The following is a 5,893-nucleotide window of genomic DNA, read 5'->3' as shown; positions in this document are numbered from 1 at the left end:
GGAAGTTGCCCTGATTATCGCATTATTTATATGAATTCATACAATGGTTACAGCAGTGAAAGTGGTCTTTCTGCCCGTCTTGTCAACATTTTCCCCGAAACCCTGCAATTTATCATGTCTCTCCTCGTTCTCCTGACCAAACTGGGAATGAAAGAGTGAGAATGATCCACCCCGGCCTATAACCGCCCCATCAATCTACTCTCCATCACCAGTAAAGTAATGGAAGGGGTCATCAACAGTGCTATCAAGCGGCACTGACTTAGCAATGACCTGATCACTGATGCCCCTTTTGGATTCCGTAAGGATCACTCAGCTCCTGACCTCATTACAGCTTTGGTTCAAACATAGACAAGAGAGCGGAACTCCAGAGATGGGATGAGAGTGACAGCCCTTGACATCAAGGCAGCATTTGACCGAGTGTGGCATCAAGGAGCCCTAGCAAAACTGGAGTCAATGGGAATCAGGGGAAACTCTCCGCTTGTTTGAGTCATACCTAGCACAAAGGAAGATGATTGTTGTTGTTAAAGGTCAGTCAGTGGGGAAGTTTGCCGATGATTGCACAATGTTCAGCCATGCCCCACTCCTCAGATACTGCAGCAATCCATGTCCAAATGCAGCAAGGCGTGGGAAATATCAAGGCTTGGGCTGACATGCGGTAAGTAACATTCGCACCACACAAGTGTCAGGCAATGGCCATCTCCAACATGAGATAATCCAACCATCGCTCTTGACGTTCAATGGCGTTACCATCACTGAATGCCCCACTATCAACATCCTGGGGGTTACCATTGACCAGGAACTGAACTTGACGGGCCATATAAACACTGTGACTACAAGAGGAGGTCAGACACTAGGAATCGTGCAACAAGTAACTCACCTCCTGACTCCCCAAAACCTGTCCACCATCTGCAAGGCACACGTCAGGAGTGTGATGGAATTCTCCCCACTTGCCTGGATGAGGGCAGACCCCGCAACACTGAAGAGGCTGGACACTGTCCAGGGCAAAGCAGTCCACTTGGCTGGCACCACATCCACGTTCACTCCCTTCACCACCGACGCACAGTAGCGGCAGTGTGTGCCATCTACAAGATGCACTGCAGGGTTTCACCAAGGCTCCTGAGACACCAGTGTTCAAACCCACCACCATTACCAGCCAGATGGACAAGCGCAGCAGACACATGGGAACACCACCATCTGGAAGTTCCCCTTAAAGTAACTCACCATCCTGACTTGGAAATATATCGCCGTTCCTTCACTGTCGCTGGGTCAAAATCCTGGAACTCCCTTCCTAACAGCACTGTGGGTGTCCCTACTCCTCATGGACCGCAGCAGTTCAAGAAGGCAGACCACCTTCCCAAGGGCAATTAAGGATGGGCAACAAATGCTGGCCTAGAAAGCGAATCTCACCTCCCGTGAATGAATAAAAAAAGATCCAGGTTAGCCTTCAAATTATATTGCTTTGTTCTCCTTCACTGCAAATGTCAGTGCCTGGAGCAAGTCTGACGTATTGGGTCAGGTGAGGAGCGAGCTGAAGCTTTCAATATTGGTTTTCTTAACACCGAGTTTCCAAATGGGAATTGTGCAGGGCTAACGAGAAAGAGAAGGAAATTGTCATAAATTATAAAGCTCTTTGTACAAAACTGACATAGATACCATATGTGGAAGGTCCTCTTACTGAGCTGTGCCATTTGATGATGACATTGTTGATCAGTCTGTCTCCAGCATTCCTAATGAGAACAGCCGAATTCCATTTCTTCAAAACAAAGACCCAAAGTGCTGCTGCATGACGTCACCGTTTAACATTCCAGACAGCTTCATTGGGATCTTTACAGCGCAGGGTTTATAGAGGCGAGTGGGGTCGTATTCGCTTCACATGTGATGGAGCTGCGGTTTGAAACCTGGCAAGAGCATTATCCAAGCTTGTTCAGTTGACTGTCAGCAAATGCCCGATAATTTAAATTTTTGTAAACACGAGCACAAGGCTGACTAAAGTTTTCACCATTGTTGATTTTAACCAAACGAATTACCAGTTAATTAGAAGGAAACCCATCAAAATACGTCCGTATTTTCTGATTTCCATTCATTTATCAGCATTCAGGAAATTTGCTTTCGGAAATGGAACAAATACTGAGCCAAGTTGATAACACCCTTGCTTTCTGGGTGTGTGTCTCTCCTCAGGCCTCTGTCACTCTCAGTGTATATTTCTGTGTCTGTTCCTCTGTGATTGTCAATGTGGTTCAGTTCCCTGAGGCGGTGAAAACGTTTTTAACATCGCAAACTTGAATCACATTAGTTGTGTGAATTCATGTTAAAATGTCGCAGAGAAAAGTATCAGCGTGAAAGATAAAACAGGAGATTGACCCTTTCTATATATATCCTAGAACAACAACAACTTATATTTATAAAGCGCCTTAACCTAATGAAATGTCACAAGGCGTTCCCCAGGATCATTATATTTCAAAGTGTGACACCGAGCCACATATTCGGTCAGATGTCTAAAAGCTCGGTCAAAAGGGGAGGCTTTGAGAACTGTCTTAACGGAGGAAAGTATGGATTTCATGTTCCAGCTAACAGCAATGGTTCTTCTCATTGGTAAAAAAGTCGGTTGTGTTCAACCTAAACAGACCATTTGGTCCGAAAAAGTTGTCTCTGGTGGAATAGATCGGGAATGAAAAAAAAATGGCAAAAGTTGCCTCCATCATCTAAATATCAAGCCTTATTGGTCGTTTCCTTGCTGTCCAGTGACTGGGAATCTGTGCTTCCATTCGACCAACAGCGAATTGGGTGGAGGGTTTTGGAAATTGAAAGTTACGCATGTGCAGCTTGTGGAGCTATTTCACCTCACTGTCGACTTCATGTTCCAGCTCAGAGCAACCCTTGTTTTCATTGGCTGAAGAAGTCGTTTATCTTGAACCTAAACAGGCAGTTTTGAGGTGAAAGAGATTTGAACTGAAAAACAATAGTCAAAAGCAGCGTAGATAAGCCAAATCGAAAAATTTTGGTTCAACTATCCTGTTAGTCTAGTGGTCTGCATTCGTCGCTCTCACGGAAGCGGGCTAGCTTCGATTCCCGGTCAGGGAATGTCGAGTTATTGAGTTTTTTGGAACGAGTGTTGATTATTCACTGATTGGAAACGTTTAAAAGCTCCACCAGAATCAGAAAAGTGAGGGTTTAAGGGAACCTCAAGTGTTGGAAAACATCACACTTGGTTCAAGTGAAGTGAGGGAATGAAGGAAGAGGAGAGGAGATAGGGCTGGTTTCAAAGCACTGACTATAGAAATGTTGCTGTGAGGCAAAATATGGGTGGGAGAAGAACGAACTTTGCTGCCTACAGTTTGCACTGGCACAAATATCACTCCTGGTGGATCAACCAATCACAACTGCTCTTTGAAAGCAGCACGCTAGGCCGAATGGCCTCTTTGTGCTGTAACGTTCTATAATTTTATGTTTCCCAACAGCACGGGTCATTCTGCCATTTTATAACCCACTCCAGCGAGATGTTCTTTCTTACCTTGTATTCGTCTCTTTTGAAACGAAAACACGGAGCAAATTCAGCGAGATTTCTTGTCATTTCCAGCACGAGATTTGTCACGAGACTAATTGAGCGACACATTAATGGTGCCAATCCTTCCCTGGAGCTCACCGCGTCCAAAGAGCACTGTTATCATCAGCCTGTTATGCATCTTCTTGCAGTACATCTGCTGAACAATATAAGCTTATCACAGCTCTGCTTTCTTCACATTGAAACCCAGTGTGAAAATCAATTTCAAAGCTAAACAACTGGGAGAGATAATCGGCACTGGGCACATTCCCGTAATCAGTATCTGGGAGAACCAGGAAGGTGAGATCCAGGTGTCTCTTCCACGAGTTTTATCCATTCACACGAATTGATTGTGTCTGCATCAAGCAACAGCTAATTGACCTGGGGGCTGAATGGGCAGAGGGAGCTGGAGGCGAGGCAGAGACAGAAGCAGAAAGAGATGGGACATGCATTGAATTTGATGTGTGTCAGTTTCTTTCAGTGGTGAATGTCTGCCTTGTAAGTTTCACAGGAGACACAGCAATTGGTGTTTATTTCAAGCAGCAAGATTTTAAAAGTAAAAAGATAAAAGCGAATTACTGCGAACGATGGAAATGCTGGAAAAACTTCACAGCTGGTGAGAGACACAAAATGAACGTTTCCAAGCCGCACGAATCTTCTTTGGATTTTTAAAATATAATAGCGCCCAACGTAGGGCTCGAACCCACGACCCTGAGATTAAGAGTCTCATGCTCTACCGACTGAGCTAGCCGGGCATATAGAATATTGCGCCATATGCCAACACACATGGAGGAACCTGCTGCTTTCCACCCGATACCTCAGCTTGTTCTGAATTTTAAGGTGTGGAACGTAATCGGCCTACAAATGCCCCAAGGTTGCAATGCATTCCTCTCAATCACCAATAACATCATTCACATCTTACACTTCTTAGCTGCACCTCCTTCCAAATACTGTGATCCATTTCCCTCAGGATTTTCCCCTGGATTTAATATTTACCTGCTTTGTGACCTCATTTTGAAATCAGATTCGCTTCAATATCCAACACAAATTGAATTGCAAACCTGACGGACAAACAATGGAAAACAAGTCACTCGGTAACACAAATCCCATGGTGCTCATTTTCAGATTCACAACAGTCAGCTTTTCAATAAAGTGAAGGAATTTTACGGTGAAAAGAATTAGAAAGTTGGTGTGACTTTTATTTGTGACTCACTCACTCGGGTATTCTGTAAATGCTTCTCGGAGGTTTAGTGACCGGGATATAATCTACCTGTGTTTTCCTGAGCCTGTGCTCGGTGTATTGGGAGGTTTTGCCCGGGTTGGAGTATCTTGTGTCCCAGGGATGGGCAGTAACCCGCTGATTGAAGCTGCAGTCGCCGCTTTCTGCTGGCAGCGGGTGATTGGAGAGTGCGGGGCCGGAATATTGTTGCTTTTTTGCTTTTCCCTGTCTCACTCACGGTGGAGCTGAGGAAGAGTGAATAATTGATGGGTTTGTTTCAATCCAATAACTTGATAAATTTCCAATGGGTTAGATATCGGTGTATGGTCGGTCTAATTGTTTTCTCAATGGAGTCAGCAACGTTTCGGGGGTCTTCGTATTCAGCTCAAGTACCCAATGACAACCGGGAACTGAGTGACTATGAATGCTGATAGGGAGAAAACAGTTAAAGTTTCATTCCTGGGTGGTCTCCAACCACCAACCTTTCGTTTCATAGCCGAACGCACTAAACAATGGCGGCACAGGGACCGATGAAAGTTTAAGCCAGGGTGTCAGTGAGTTAAAGCTTCAGATTGCTGCGAACGGAATGACCATTGTTCTCTATCAGTTTTACTCTTCCAAAATAAAGAGTGGGACATTCATTGTGGATATATGGAAACAGTTTGATCCGACCCACTATAGGCACACCCATGTCACTGTGAACCAGCTCTCCTACAACCGGTGCCGTCTCCCTTCGAGCCTTTGCGTGTCTTGTCTGTTACCAAGTATTCTGATTGTCCTGAAGCTGACATTAGTTTTGAATTCCTGATGTGCAGTAACGAGAATCTTTTCAAAGTCTCAGATCAGTTAATTTCACTGATAACATTAGAGTCAATGTTCCAGTGTCTTAAAGAAGGGAAAGGTGCCTTGACCGTCTCTGGTCAGTCCGACAGTTCACCCTTCATTCTCATCTGATTCCGGTTCCCAAGGAGTTTCTGAAGATTCACAAAGCTGGAGACTGAGTTTTCTGTTTTGGTTCCCAGCCCATTTTCCCAGCTGTCAACTGACATTATTTTCCAAATATTGAGGAGAGGACAGCAAAGCGGCCCCGAGACCACAATGAGATCAGCCATGATCTTGCTGAATGGCGGAAC

At 44.9% G+C, this 5,893-nt stretch overlaps 1 non-coding gene across 1 annotated transcript; it reads right to left on the bottom strand.

Annotated features, from left to right (window-relative positions):
• Window positions 1-4,223: 4,223 nt before the first annotated feature.
• On the bottom strand, window positions 4,224-4,296 carry trnak-cuu (transfer RNA lysine (anticodon CUU)). Its single transcript has one exon. It is a non-coding gene; the product is annotated as a tRNA-Lys (tRNA).
• Between the last annotated feature and the right edge of the window lie 1,597 nt (window positions 4,297-5,893).

This window comes from Cetorhinus maximus, unplaced genomic scaffold, assembly GCF_964194155.1.
Source record: "Cetorhinus maximus unplaced genomic scaffold, sCetMax3.hap1.1 HAP1_SCAFFOLD_487, whole genome shotgun sequence".
NCBI lineage: Eukaryota > Metazoa > Chordata > Chondrichthyes > Lamniformes > Cetorhinidae > Cetorhinus > Cetorhinus maximus.
The sequence above is the reverse complement of the archived record's forward strand: the minus strand, read 5'-3'. Positions and strand labels throughout refer to the sequence as shown.